Source organism: Uranotaenia lowii, chromosome 3 (genome assembly GCF_029784155.1).
Source record: "Uranotaenia lowii strain MFRU-FL chromosome 3, ASM2978415v1, whole genome shotgun sequence".
NCBI classification, from domain to species: Eukaryota; Metazoa; Arthropoda; class Insecta; order Diptera; family Culicidae; genus Uranotaenia; species Uranotaenia lowii.
In genome coordinates this window covers 153314014-153330258 of record NC_073693.1, presented here as the reverse complement: position 1 = coordinate 153330258, position 16245 = coordinate 153314014, and the positions used below count along the sequence as shown (strand labels likewise).

At 34.9% G+C, this 16245-nt stretch overlaps 1 protein-coding gene across 8 annotated transcripts in view; it reads right to left on the bottom strand.

Annotated features, from left to right (window-relative positions):
* Positions 1–7932, bottom strand: part of LOC129750898 (palmitoyltransferase app) — a 56244-nt gene extending 48312 nt beyond the window's left edge. For 4 of the 8 annotated variants that reach the window (XM_055746061.1, XM_055746057.1, XM_055746062.1 and 1 more), the window contains exon 1: positions 6898–7925. The gene's annotated coding sequence lies outside the window, so the exon portion shown is untranslated. Of the gene's footprint in view, positions 1–6897 lie in introns of all 8 variants that reach the window. The other 4 variants (XM_055746058.1, XM_055746060.1, XM_055746064.1 and 1 more) reach the window with 4 other exon arrangements.
* Between the last annotated feature and the right edge of the window lie 8313 nt (positions 7933–16245).

Genomic DNA, 16245 nt, shown 5'->3' with positions numbered 1-16245 from the left:
CTCCGAGTAGGTATATTTCGCAACAAAATTTGCTATAGATTCATATACATCAGGCATGTCAAACTCGTTTAGGTGTGCGGGCCGCATTAAAAATTTTCTATGACGAAGAGGGCCGCAGCCAAAATCAGTTAGAAAACATAACATATTAGTTTCGCGGAGATTAGATATAATACAATGGAATAAAGTTATAAGTAAACTAGGAATCTTATTTTGCGTTAAAGCTTTCAATGTTTAACATTCTCATATTATAATGCATTATAGCTATTGTCCTGATGCTTGACATCTTTTCTGAAATACTAGTTTATAAATATCAGGTTGAAGTTTATTTGCCACTGCTTTCATTATTGATGATAAATTTGTATCAGATAATCTCGAACGATGAGGATGGAAAAAAAAATGCTCAGACAGATACAAAGCAAGAATTCGGGCAACAAATTTCCGTAACTCAAAGTAGCGTTCAGGCAAATAGCTGTAAAATTTTGGTACAGCCACTTCCATGTATTTCGCTTTTCATAAAGATTCGCACTGCAGCTCTATCAACTCTAGTTGCAAATTATCAGCAGCATTTTCAGGAGCAAATGGAGATACATACAACGAAAATTCCCGCTCGTATGAATTAAAGTCACGAAAATCGGTTTTGAATGCATCTAGTAACGATTCTAGGTGAAGTACGTATATACCAAATGATGCAGCCTCATTTGATCCTTTCAGTTCTTGACACGTAGAGAAGTGCACAAGGATTTCTTTGGAAATTTGGTTGATCCATAACCGTAACTTTGCTTAAAAGTTTTTTACATCATCACAAGCAGTTATGATTTTTTTTTCTTTGAAGTTTTAGGTTCTAATCTTACAGGTGGCTAGTGAAATCAACGGTAAATGCCAAATCCTGAACCCAGTCGTCTGCTTGAAAATGTTCAACAGGTTCACCTTTCATTTCCAAAAATTATATAATTTCCTCTCGTAGCAAAAAAAAATCTTTTTAATATTTTGTGGCAGGAAAGCCAGTGTACTTTTGTGTAGTATGGAACAAAATCGAATTCATGTCTAATGTCTTTCAAAAATGTCGAAAATTGGACTGGATTGGACAAATTATTTCGGCAGCTTTAACTACACATTCCTTAATAAAAATCACCTTCGGAAAAAGATTGGTCATGGCTTGCAATAAGATTCGATCAAATGTAGCTGACTTTAACTGCAGACTCGTTCTCGTTGCTGACTTTAACAAATACTGTTTCTTGTCTTTTTGAACTGTTTTTCATTTCAATTACTTTTTCATCTCTAAGCTTTCCGGTGTAAGCATGACACGTTTTTTTTTGTGGCTAGAGTAGTGTCGTTTGACATTGTACTCTTTTGGCACACTTATGCAGAAATTACATATCAAGCAGATTATTTTGTTTGATATCGATGTGCAAAAATAATTCAACTCCCGTTTTGCTTGAAATATTCTTGTAGATGCTGCTGTAGTAACTAATTCTTTATCTGTATTAAACTCTATTTTTCTGAGAAATTAAAAAAAAAAGCTCTGACATATTGGCTTATATGAGGCTCTTGGAGCCAAAGGGGTGTAAGTTAAAAAATGATCATTTTTAAGTTAATCACTCTAAACAATTAGTTGTATTAAAGTCTTTATTCAGTGCTTATTTCCGATTTTTATAATTTTATCTTCAAACTTTTTTGAACGGACAAACACTACAACTTCCCAAAAAGTATATGTCTCGAAAGTAGCTTTTGTGCACTTATACCTCTTTGGCTCTGAGGGCCTCATATGATGTGATAGCAATTATTTACAAAAAACTGAACTTTATTTATTGACGTCAAGTTTCAAATTTAAAATCGACCTCTGAATCCGAAAAGAAGTGAAAAATACATGCGAAGTGCAGTTTATTGGTCAGATTAAAGAAAAAGATAATTTTATGAACAGTAGCTGAAGATATATTAAAAAAAACACAACTTTTTTTCATTTTACAGAATTTAAAAAACTGCTCTAATCAGATTTTTCGGGTTTTTTTTTAATTCAGTGACCAATATGCTATTAAAAATGACTCTCAATTTACGAATTAAAAATATTGTTAACTAGTGTTAGTAGAAATGTATGCTGTTTATACTCACGTATTAGGATAGGTTTGAGACAATAAGAAGACTTCAGCGGTGGGATATGTTTTTGTTCAACTCCGGTGCAACCAACACGCTTACCACAAAATTAACTGAACGTTAGACAAGTGACTGAAGTAAAATTATTCAGAGCTACAAATTTAATCACGGAAAATTTTTGATTATGAGGCTATTTTTTTTAAATCATTATAAGGCGCTTTAAATAATGAATTTCTAGACAGTTTTTTCAGTGATAGACACTACCAAGCCCAAATTTTATAAAAGATTTACCAAAAAAAATCCTTAAACTTTATCGCTTACCACTGAATGAGTCTGAGCTTTTAGGTTAGTTGACAACGTGATTGTCGAAAAATCTTACTTTGTCTTATCAGGGGGGAAGGGGGGGTAAAAATTTCCAAAATCGTGCTTACGTAATAAGTGAACGGCCCCTATTAAGGATGTGCTTTTTAACTATGAATAATGTTGATATTCACGCTTACGTACATCTTCAATGTAAAAAATATCACAAAATGTCTGTTGTTCCTTCGGCAAAACAAAAATAATAGAACCAAAATACTTGGAAGATACCTATTTATGTTGTTTACGCTATGAATGTATACACACAATCTTACATGGAAGCGGGAATCACCACAAACTGTGGTTCAGAGCAACAATGTTACGCGTGTATTTCTAAGAGGAAATTTGAATAACGAAAAACATTTGAATTAAGTTGAAAACGTTACATTCAACTTTAGTTTTTCCAGTAATATTTTACATAAAAGTCAGGGGAGTTTCTATTTTTGTGAAAATTTAAGACGGGGCTATGCGGGCCGAATTGACCAAGGCCGCGGGCCGCATGCGGCTTGCAAACCCTTAGTTTAACATGCCTGATATAGGGGAACATGCCCTATTATGCGCCACCTAAGCGAATCGCTCATATTCTATGTATTCCACGTACAAATTGTGTTAAAAATGGGTGTAATCGTTGAAGAAAACTGTTTTCTACAAATTCCTATGATTTTTCATTACTCTAATTGCTATAGTTTCTTCAAAAACATGATTTTTAAAAACCATATTCAAAGCCACAGAACAAAACTGTGTTGCGAATACGCGCCGCTGTGTATTCAATACGCGCCTAGCAGCCGAACACACCCGAGAGCAGCCGAAGTCCGAAAACACACCAATACTTACAGACACTTTGACTGAAAAGAAAATCAAAATGGACTAATAGAAATTTAACAAAAAATGAAAAATAGATTTTTTGGGCTGAATTAACGCTCAAAATATGGTTTTAGACTTTTTGTTCATTTTCAATGAAAATTGGCATTTTTGAAAAATTAATGCTATTTTCAGCCTACTACGATTGGCGCGTTATAAAGAGCGCATGGGTCGTGATAGAACATACCCATGAAAAGCATACCTTAGCGAGTTCAGTATGATTTTTTAGCATAAAATCATAATTTAGATTCTCCTCTATCGATGTGTCAGAAAATATTGTCTTATTCGTTTTTCTCCGCTTGGTGACACCTTATTAAAAGTGTTTTAAAATTTAGATCGAAATGAAGAAAAACCTAAATTGTGAAATTATCACGACACAGGGGCATTTTAAGGAAAAATTCATACTTGCCATGACCAATCACAGCATTTGAAACAAATTGGTAATATTTTGCAGGCTTAAAATGTGTCAGATTCTTCAAAACAATAGTGGCGCGTATTAGCCACATGGGGCGTTATATGAACTTTTCCCCTACATTATAAAATCATCGCAGAAAAAACAGCATTACAAAAACAGCATACCTACTAAAGTGGAGGCAATATATATACATATTTTTAACCTCTTGCTTAAACGATACGAATTATACAAATTGGTCGATATTCAACACCTTATTCGTGCATTCTCAAAGTTTATGAGAGAGCGCAAATTTTACTCTCAATACATGCAAACCGTTGCCAGCAACAATATTTGCTGCTTCTCTCATTGGACAATTTCCCAAATGAACAATCTGATTTTTTAGAAATTTGGTTGCACTGCACGAAAAGGTTGTTTTCTCACTTGAATCCCGCGCGGGAGAGTAAATTTGCAACATGGCGGACTTTTTATCATATCCGATTAATACCGACTTTAGTAACGATTACGATCGTTTACTTACATATTTGCTAGGAATTTCAATTCGCATTAACATTGTTAACGATTTGAGATATCATTTCTAATACGATTTAATGTTAGCTGGGTCGCCCTTCGATGGTAGGTAAGTGTTGTGATTCTCTACATCAATCACATAAATCTAAGTTCATGTAGAAATAAAGAAGGCATTGGAGAAGAGAAGAAGTGATTTGACAGTTTAGGAGTGAAAACATGAAAAATAGAAGCTGAGTAATTTGACAAAAGAATAAGCATTTTCGAATCGAGAAACTTGCCCGCATATTTTTTTTGGGATTTTAAACAAATTGGTTTATTTATCCCCAATTTAATTGCCCGCATATTTGACATAAAATTTGAGGGAAGTCCGGTCCGTCTAGGTTGCACGGATTTCGTTGGAAAAAGCTCGGATTTTGTTCGGATTTGTTCACTTTTTTGTGAAATGTAACAAAAAACTAAAACCGAATTACTATAATTTTTCGATTTGACGTCCAGAAATTTTAAATGACAAGTTTTATTCAAATAATCATGACTTGTGACATCCTAAATGAAGCCTCATTATTGCAATCAACTACCTCGTAGCTGTACCACGTGCTTTGAACAGTTGAAGGTACAAAAAAGCCCGCCAAAAATTTCGCTATCAAATTTTTAATCATTAGCAGGCTTTGATTTGCTGTCCAGTACACGTGAACTCTGCTTGATGGTCGTTTCTAACCGTTTCTAATGCCCAGCCTATGTTGATGGTGAAAAATCAACCGCCAAAGGAAACGAAAATCAGTTGACAAAATGGATGCATATGACTTTTGGTTCGTGGGAATGAAAACGATATTCCCTTTTCTCAGGCAGGAGGGGCCCAAAACTATTACCTCGACCTTTCTCATGTCCAATTACATTCACTATACCAAATTTCGTTCATGGATTGCAATATTGATTTTTAGTATAACTTCAGGCGTATGATTTAACCAAAGGAAAATTTTGATTCAAATCTTGCTTTCCTCTTCCGATCAACGCGCTCCCTGTACTCGGCATGCAAACATTGCAAAATGAAACCTAATTTTGCTATCACGCTTCGAAAGCCTATTTTTCTTTAATTTTGGTTGACTTAAGAAAGTAAACAGAAAAAAGAAAGCAAAATTTTCATACGCGGACAGCAAAGTTAAGCCATTTTTGCTAGTGATATATATACAGGGTCCGGCCATTGAACTGCTACATTACTTCAACAATAATTATTTTGTTGCACACGAAACAGTATTGAACGACCCCTCGTCGCTTTGTTTACATTAAGTCTTAGCTATCATTATTACTTTTGTAATCATATGTTATTCGGAAAAATGGATCTCGAACAGAAACGTAGCGCTGTGGTTGCCTTGTTCCTAGCTGGCAAACGGCAGAAGGACATAGTTCGTGAGCTGTCCGATATAAGTGTGTGCAGAAGTTTTGTATACCGCACAGTTAAAAGATACCTAGAGACCGAAAGTGCCAAAAAACGGTATGGTGGGTGAGGCCGACCTTCTGTGGTGACACCTACCATGACGAAGATCCTTAAGAAGCGCCTTAAGAGAAATCCTCGTCGTAGTGCCACTTAATTGGCAGAGGATCTCAACATATCGGATCGAAGTCTCCGTCGGATCCTGAAAAATAAACTTCAGACCAAGCCCTACAAGATCCAAAAGGTTCAAGACCTTACGGTGAAGCAGAAACAGGGGGGGTTGCTGAAACAGGGCGAAGGGGTTGCTGAAGAGGGCCCAACTTTGGATTGCGCAACATTTTCCAGGGTTCATTTCGAGCTCCGAGTGGCCGGCGAGTTCGCCAGACCTCAACCCTATGGACTTCGCTGCTTGGAGCATGTTGGAGGCCGAAGTCTGCTCTAAGAAACATGAAGGTGTGGAGGTCCTGAAGCGACATCTCGTGGCAGCCTGGGATGAAATACCACAAGAACACCTGCGGGCCTTATACGATGCGTTCCTCGACCGTCTGCGGCGAGTGGATGAATTTGAAATAAAAAGTTGTTGTTTTGATCAATTCATATGTTTATTTCAATGTAGAACTTCAATCGCCGGACCCTGTACCTCGTTTTGCTGTCGTTTTCTCAAACGTTTTGAAAGCATAATTATGCTAAATTTAGCTATTATTGGAAATTGCGTGATACCTTATATTGGCATCATGTGCTCTCCAAGCTGTCCAAAATCAAGGTGTAGTTGGGGTCTCAGTTTGAGCAAAATTAGGTATCAGTTTGCTAACCAAGTATGAAATTTGTGCTCTCATTTTTTCTGTGTACCTTCTTATGTCAAGCAAAATGAGAGCAAATTCGACACTCAATATAAATTTAAGAACACTAGCAATAAATATTTTTACAAACTGGATAAAGATTTTAATGCTTTCTAGTATTTTCTCTCTATAAAAACGAAGGTTTCATTAAAACTGTGTAGTTGTAAAAATAATAAATCCATAAGATAGAGCTTTGTTTGCAATTCTTCCTCGGCAACAATAAGTCAAGCTAATCTAATTTCGAAAGCCTTCTTCGGCAAAAATAGTTTTTTCACTTCAATCGTCACCGACTTCCACGATAGCGATGCACAACACAGAATACGGAAGTTGCTGATAATTTCGATAGTTTCTTGCAAGATGATACGTTTTGGTCAGATACAGAAAAAAGCTTCACTCACCTTCTATGCTGGAGCCACCTTATCACACCTGATGCGAGCACAGGTGAAAATGGGAAATTTGCAACCTCGACATCATTACAGCAGTGCAGTCATTTTGCCCCTAAAGGTACACCAAAGACCAACGAGTGAAGCTTGGCCGTACATCAAGCTTGAGTATCAAACGACGACGAAAAAATCCTCACTCAGGGTCACCGAAAAGGCAGGTAATCGATCATAAAAAGAAATCAGCTCCCTTTTCGTTGTGCTTCCTCTTCGTGTTGGTCACTGGAAGAGCTGCTCTTTAGTTGTTCCCCAAAAAACGACTCACCAACCACCGTACCACTTGCGGGTATAACACATAAAAACAATCACTTGTTCAGCAGAAATTTTCTTCACACAAAATTTCGTCGAAGCAGCTGACAGAAATTCATATTTCTGCAAGTCTTCGAATGCACTCGCAATTACTTCCGCTTCCCAAGGTTTTTGCGGGTCGTTAATCGATTGTTAAACACCATTCTGAACATTTTAGCAGCCTAAAATACAGCTTTTTAGATGACTTCCGAAGAAAGATGACAACACCCCGCAACCAAATTTTGATTTTGGAACACCTTGACCACTCTTTTCCTTATATTTTGTGACCTATTCTGTGTGGCCGTTTGACATCGCTCTCTGCTTCACACGCGTAACATCTTATGAAAACACACGCACTCGCACACAGCAAAACAGTGGCGTGTCTAACTCATACAATCACAAATACCAAGGAAAAGTAACGTTTTCCCTTCAAACTTGTCACGAACTGTCAGCAGATGGTCGAAAATATACCTTGAAAATATTTTCCATTCACTTTTAGGCTGGCCACATGCTTACATTCTAATAAACCTTTGAAGTAATTTGTAACAAAACCTTAATGCCATCCCTTTGATAAGGTGTTTAGTGTGTATAAACTACTATTTCGGGGACGAAACTACGAGATCAACAATCACCACATCACATCACAGACAGCGAGCAGCACAAAACTAACTGCATAACGGAGGACACATGGATGATTAACCATCATCAGCTCGTCCGTAACGTAGCTGAACCATACGAATGCCATGAAGGAAAACACAGATTTATCGTTTGAGCCCCACAACGGACGGTGTTGCCAGAATTTATACTGTACTTTGAGATCTGCAGATTTGCGCGAATACAGACTACATCCTTCGTACAATTCGTTTCATGCCCGTTTTGCCTCTAGTGCGAGCTGTTCGAAGATAGCAATGACGTCACTTGTTTACATTCAAAAGAGTGGTTTACTCGTGGGAGTAACCTGCCTTGTCTTTTTTACCGCGATGTAGCACAATAAACCCCATCGATAGGTGGATATTGGAAAGGTCTGTTGTGTTGGCTATTGATTACATTGTTAATGTTGAGTTTTACTCTCATAATCAATGATTATTGGCGATGGCTGCGCTCGAAATTCCGGTATACAATTTCACATGTGTTAAATGGAGATTTAACAACACTCCAATTTCACTTCGATTAGCTGTCATTCTTATGGAAATCTGTGTAAGAGTAAAAAGCAAGCTTTATTCTTTTTAGCAGGTCCAAGCCCAATAGTCAATGAGTGTATCTGATTGCAATTCATAACTGGAGGTACAGGAATTGTGTGGTTCGCTGCTATTGATCTAGTTGCATCACTAAGTTTGTGATTCAAACAACTTATCATAAGCAATTTTTTTGTGACTTTCACCTCAGCGAGATTGCAGTTGAGCAGTTGAGATTGTGTAGAACCGATGTTAACTATTTACTGTTTTCCATTTTTTTTAGCTTTAGATTAGAAATAAAAATGCTTCCATCAGAAGAATCTTTCACAACATCTTTAGGTACACTGGCAATATCATATAAGTTTACAGTGATGATAATTCTTCACAATATCAATGGCACTTGAGGTTTTCCGTAATCTTCGGTGCACAGTTGCTCAATTCTGATCTGTTTCTAAGACACTGTCGCGTGCTTTTATTTTGGGGATCTTCGATTTCCCGTACAACTGATTTAATTTTTCCGCATTCATTTTCAGTTCAGTTTAGTAGTTCGTTGGTAAACAAACCTGCAAATTCAAAATGGCTGAAGCGGGAATTGGACATACGGTAACATCTCCTATATATACACACCTTTGTCGTAATTAGAGCCTAGATGCCGTTTTCTCGCCGCTGCTAGCGTCCTTTTCTGGAGTGATGTTTACACTACAATATTCGAATTAAGAATGACCAGGTTGGCACAAGCATATTCTGCAATCGAAGTGGTTTGCTCCATTCTCGCATTATGTTCACATGTTCGTCGTTGATAAGAACGTGTTCAGAAACATTTGATTTCATATGCAATGTCGTATATTCTTTTTCCTATTTTCCATTACCTTCATATCTATCCTACAACCTGTGAAAAACCGACATCAAACTACCAGAGAAAATCTCTGATTGCTCGGTTGACTTAACTCGAGAATCTATCGAGCAACATTACTGCTTGCCGCGTGAACGCCGACTGACGCGAACCCCTTCAACGGTTTTTAATGACGTGACAGGTGGTCCGAGAGCCCGTGTGAGTCGGATGCCCAGTGGGAGAAATATTCGATATATTTTGACACATAACGAGGAGTGTTCGAATGTTCGTCGATTTACACACTGAGATTAATTCATTCTTACAAATCAACTCCTCACACAACCTTGACGCTAATCATTTTGATATCCAGCCTAAATCCTGAATGATGTCACATGGCTGGCATTTTTAAGTGGAACGCAGTTAAAATTCAATCTTCATCGACCTGTTTTTTTGGACCTGCGAAAAAAAAGACTTTTGAATATAACACTAGCATGCTAAAAACGAAATATATAACAATTTAAAAAAAATCCAGTTTTGTAGCGTTTAAACATCATCCACATACCAATTTGAATCTTACACTATGTGAAAAGTACTTTTCCGAATACTTTCAGAAAAAAATGCGAAATGTGCTTTTTTTAGAAAGCTTTTAGAAAAAAAACTCCAGTGTCTCTGAATGAATTTAATAAATCATAACTTGCACTCTGAAAGTAAAAAAAAACCCTCTAGAGTGCCAACTTGATACAACTAGGCAAAAATCGCCGTATTTCTTCTAATTCTCAACCGATTAATTTTTGTAATATAACTGTAATAAGATTCACAGAAGATTTTTTGCTACGTTCATTATTGTATTTCGTTTTTACATGTTTCCGATTTACAACATTAGAAGCTCAAATTGTTTCTAGATCTAGCAGAAGCTCCATATCAATTTTGAGCGCAACGACGCTTAAGTTTGTATGGGAATATGTATGTTACTGTGAATTAAAATCAATCACTTTTTCGCAAATCAGTGCTGAAAAGTGAACTTTTGACACTGAAAACAGTATCGAAAAGTGCTACTTTTCGATACTATATTTTATCAAAATATTTCATTACAGTAGGTTATGTTTACAACAAGTTGCAAGAAGTATTTCTTTTTGAAGCCCGAGTCGTTAATTTATCCAACGAGGCTTGCAGAATTTTGCAACAAGTTGGAAACAAAATTAAAATTTTATGCAAATTCGTAAAATTCAATCTTCATCGACCTGTTTTTTAGGACCTGCTAAAAAAAGATATTTGAATATAACACTAGAATGCTAAAAATTTAATAAATCACTTATTAAAAATTCAAGTTTTGTAGCGTTTAAACATCATCCACATACCAATTCAATACACTATGTAAAAAGTACTTTTCCCGAATACTTTTAGAAAAAAATGAGAAATGTAACTTTTTTCGAAAGCTCTCCGAAAAAAAATCTCCAGTGTCTCTGATTTAATAAATCATTACTTGCACTCTGAAAGAAAAAAAGTTCAGTTGTGTTCAGTGTTACTTGAACAATAAAATTGAGATAAACTTGAAACATAATAACTGTTATGTACCGGGGAATGCGGATACACGGATTAACCTTCCCACGCCTTCGGGTCAATATGACCCGAAGCGAACTTTAAATTCATCATAACTCTTTTGAAAAAAATCGGAAAAATATCAAACTTGGAACAAATTACTTAAGCCACGAGATATATACTCTGTAGAAAACAACTTCCGGTGACCACCGGAAGTGGCCCAACTAGCATGCCAAAAAAAAAGTTACACATTTGCCGTTCGTGTCAATATTATTAATCATAATATTAGACGAAATATGAACTCTTCGTGATGTTATGAGAATAAAAAGATTATTTTACTGAATTAGTAATTGCCATATCAATTTAAAGCAAAGTCGTGTTTTAAAAGGTTAAGACATTGTGTTCCATAAAATTGTCAAATTGCAGAATACTTTGAAAGACATCTTTTTTTTTTCAGTGATATTATTTGAAATAGACATGCTTCACTTACATAAGTGTGATTTTTATTATTTTACTCATATTTTCTTCAAAAAGATTCATAATTTTAACTTTATATCAGGATTCAGTACACAAATTTAAAAAAAAAACTTCAAATAAATTATTAATAATTTCTAATTCAACTTCAGGAATTATTTTATGGATTTATAATGCTGTGTTTCGAATTGTGAGTTCCAAACTAATTTTTCGATTTTTATAATTTAAATTTTTGAATTCGCAAATATGAATTTTGCAATTCAAATTAACATTTTTCTAAGAGTTCTTATAATTATAAATTCTAATGAATAAATTAATAATTGAAAACTTAGACAAAAGAATTGCTTATTCCTAATTCTAAATTCATAACTCACGAAAAATCAGAACTCGAATTCAAATTTGACAGTTTCGAATTTAGTATCATAAATATGAAATTTACAATTTTTGAGTATGAATTTTCAATCGTGAATTTATTCTTGTTTAAATCAGGGATTAACCTTCCCATGCCGTTCGCAAAATATCCGTTTCGGGGAAATTTGAGTTGTAGTTTGATTTCGTTCTCCTGACTGTAAATGTTAACCGATTTTGATGATATTATATTCATTGTGTAGGTAATTTGTTCTTATTACTCAAAATTTTAAAATAAAGTCGATATGTATTACCAAGTTATCAGAAACTGGTTCAGAAAGTAAAAAGTCCGAAAAATCAATTTTATTTTTAAAATACTCATAACTTTTGACAGCTTTTCTGTATTTAAGTGTTTCATTGATGTTTGAAATCGTCAAGAATCCATCTTTCCGACAGTGTATAGATATGTTGGGGTCCAATGAAAGTTTTGACCGCTATCTCAGATCTTCCGGTAGAAAGAAATCTAACTTAAAAAAACGATATCCAATTTTTGCTTTGCTTAGCTGTATTTCATTTCCCAATGAACCGATTTTCAAAACTCAAATTTCAATTTTTTGACGTTAATTTGATCATTATTTTCATAGAACATACTTGGTCAGTCAAAATTCCAAGTTCTTCAGTATATTGGAATGAAGATAAGAGATTTTAAATGTGCGCTTCGGGTCATATTGACCCGAACGGCATGGGAAGGTTAAAAAAGTATGGAAAATTGCTGACTTTTATTTCAAAATTCACCATTGGAAGCTTAGTATTGTGAACAATTAATTTTTGAAAGTGAATTAGAAGCTCATAATTTCAATTTAAAAGTATTTAATAATTTCGATTTTATTGTGGACAAAGAAATATGAATCGTGAATATTGAATTATTTATTCTAAAATTTTATTCATCATTCGGATTTGAAGTTCAGATTATTAATCTGAAATATAAACAGCAAATCTTATTTTAATACGTGCAGTACCGTTCATAATTGTATAAAAATTTGAAGCTCGAGCTCTGTCATTTTGACTTTGAACTTCCATAACTTTTGTTCTCTGATGATATTTTTTCATCGAGTTCTCTGCGTAAAAAATATCATCTATATAGCTATCACAGTATCGTATCACAGAATTTGAGCTTTCTAAAGATTTTGTAGCCAGAGATAGAAAAATTCTACAAAAATCGCTTTTTTGGACTTTAACCATTCAAACTGCAATATCTCAGAAACTACGCAACGTTTTTTATTGAAATTTTGCAGAGTGATCGTTGGAATGTAAAGTTAACTAACACTGCCGTAATCTGGCAAACTGACGTATGCGCCAATATTACCGATTTGTGTTTTTTGCATTTGAACGATAGAAGATACCAAACTCAACCTAATTACATTAAAAAATGTTCAGAAATGTTAAAAAATACCATCATAACATTATGAAAACAAAATGACGTATGCGCCATTTCCACTCAAATTGACGTAAGTTTAATAAAAAATATGTTTGCAACGCTTTGATTACGTCTCAAAGTAACAGTGAATGTGAGTACCATAATAAAAGACTGTCTTTGTTTAATTCTGTAATTCGACGAATTAAAATTACTATTAAATTACTAGTGGCAGCTTCAGAACTAATAGAAATGAGGGACAAAACTGTTATACCATTATACTTGTAAACTTATTATTAATTTCAAAAGGTGTCAATGGCTTTGCCTATTAACGAGGAGGTTGGGAAGGGTGGAAGGAGGTGTGTTTCACTTTCTTTTCGCAAGAAACAAACACAATAGGACTTCATCTATCTAACCTGATGATAAGATAATATGTGAAAATATTGACAAGCTGGTTGGATTATTAGATTTTTGATTTAATTTCATAAGGTTAACGTTAATTATAGAGGAAGAATGATATAATCGATTTATTTCTAATTTATTTCTAAATTGTTGAAAGGAATGATTTTATCAATATTCAGAATTTATCAATGTTATCGTTGACTTCAAGATCTTCTAAATAATGTCGTTTGTCTTCCGGCATCAAAGGATTACTCTGCTTAATAATATGTTTCTTTCATGACTTTTCGATACCTCTATCCAAGCGATTGAATAGGAGAGTTGATTGAAGACTGAATGTTGGCTTTTGTACTTCCTTCAACTGCGATTGAGTAAATAGTTTAACTTTCCAGAATTCTCCTCCAAAACGTGTCTTGTAACTGAAATCGAAACATCCTCGCGTGAATCGGACCTGTTTCACGTCGCACAGTTTCAGACGAGGTTTCAGTTTGCTCAGAACAGATTGTTTCATCTGAATGCTGGGTTAAAAGAAGTCGCTGCAGTTCATTACGGTTAAAAATGGTTCCATTTCAACATTAGACTGCTTTACACACTCAACAAAGTCTGAGAACGTGTAGAGTTCCCCTGACTGATATTTCTTCATGCTTCGCTCGACCGCCGCATGGAATGCAACAGCCGACATAAAGGTTTGTCCTGTTTTCAAATATTTGAAGGTGACCTTATCAGTTTTGATGAGCGGTGAGTTTACTAACAATATTGTATGAATAATCAAATTCCAGTTTTTGTTTTGGCTAGAGCAATTGTCTAGGTAATACAAAACTCGACTTGAAGAAGCAATCGACATCAGTTGTTTCGTGAAAACACTCGCCAAATCCATTGCTTTCCTGCCGCTTATGGTTTCATTCCACAGAACAGTGTTGACTGCTCCGTTCTTTCCCCCTCCAAGAGGCTCGAAAGTCTCATTAAGAGCAACGATTTGCTTTGAAAATATTACGTCCTTGAAACGTTCCATTCGCGAAAGTTGGATAACCTATTGAAGAATACGCTTCGTTAGTCCAGGCACCTGTTCTATTACCGGATTATCCTCAGGCTCACTTTCGCTCTCATGCTACCGTACTCAGCTATAAACTCTATTTTTTTTTTGGTTCAGATACAGCTCCACGAGCCACGAATATTTGACCGATTGTGAAAGAAAATATCTGGAAATCGTTTGTTGCATACTACGATGGATGTACGTCATTTGGTCTTGGAAACAGTGAAAAATAATAGCTGTTTCCACAACAAAATGACGTTGGTAACATAACTTCCGTTAATAAACCTTTTTCTAAAAATTATGTATTTGGCCATGTTTTGTCATCGTTTAAACTCATAGTGTACAGAGTTGATTATTGAAATTTGCTCGGAGGCTCAATAAAAAAACGTTTTTGCAAAAAGCTCCGTACTGAAAATTTTACTCGCTGGCGCATACGTCAGATTGCCAGATTACGGCAGAACATGTCTGAATTTTTTGAAAAGTTCTATTTTTTAGATCAAAAGTAACGCGATGTACAATATTTCAGGCATGAACCTAATAATGCGATTTCTATAGAGTTTATGATGAATGTTTCCATAGAAAAATCATATTTTATGTTCACAACCAGTCAATCTGTTTCAATCAAAAACTGATATCAAATTTTGTGAGATTCCGGTTTCAAACCACAAATGGATCATTTATTCATTTTAATTTGTTCATCATTGCTTCTGTCAGACATTATTTGACTGATTTGTATATGGAAAAGATATTGTTCTCATAAATCGTCCAAAATTCTATAGAAATCGCATTTTTAGGTTCATGCTTGAAATATTGTACTTCGCGTAACTTTTGATTCCATCGATAGTACTTTTCAAAAACTTCAGACATGCTAACCTTATATTTCAACAATAACTCTGCAAAAATTCAATAAAAAAAAGATGCGTTGTTTCTGAGATATTGCAGTTTGAATGGTAAAAGTCCTAAAAGTCCGATTTGAATAGTCGGTAGGCTGTGAACGTCGATGACGGAAGTGTTTTTTTTTTGTGAGAAAAATTTTCTCTAGCGTTTTTTCTTGGAAATTTCTTCGATAAACATATTTCTATTTGTGAATTTATAAGGAAAAGACAAACAAAGTGTAGTCTAGATTGTGATAGATGCTGAAGTGCTGGAGAGAGCTCGAACTAAGCCCTCCGGATCAATCCAGCAGAAGTACTTGTCAAGCGAGTATCCGAAATGCAGGGAGAACACCGTATAGAAACTTAAGATAAGTGGTGTTTTATGTAAAAGAATTGAACAAAGATATTGTTACCACCAGAATTTCCATTTAAACATAAATTGGTATTTCAGATACGAATTTGAATTTTTGACAAGTGCTAAAAAGCTGAAAAACGATTCGTTGATCGATTTGGTTCTTTAATGTCATACTACACAAGTAAACGATAAATTTCGAGTGCGTCAGAGACTAAAATTTAAAGAATAAACCTTGAAATTACGAATGGGTGCTGGCATTACACCTTCCGGACAGACTGAGGAGTAATTTCTTCAAAGTTACCATGACGAGTATTTCCATTCTATTTTTATTTAGATGTTAGTTCTATAATATTGTTTACTTGGATGTACTGGCTAAAATTATCTATCAATACATTGCAAAGTTACTATATTAACTTTACTAATAAGCCGAAATCAAAACTTAAAGAAAAAATCATTTAAAATTTCTTGCTAATAATGTTTATAAATTAAGGTAGTGTTATAATGCTTTCGGCTTCGAACTTCCGCCAAATGAAGGAATTCTGACACGAAAATCAAACTTTCCTTTTAGTGATGC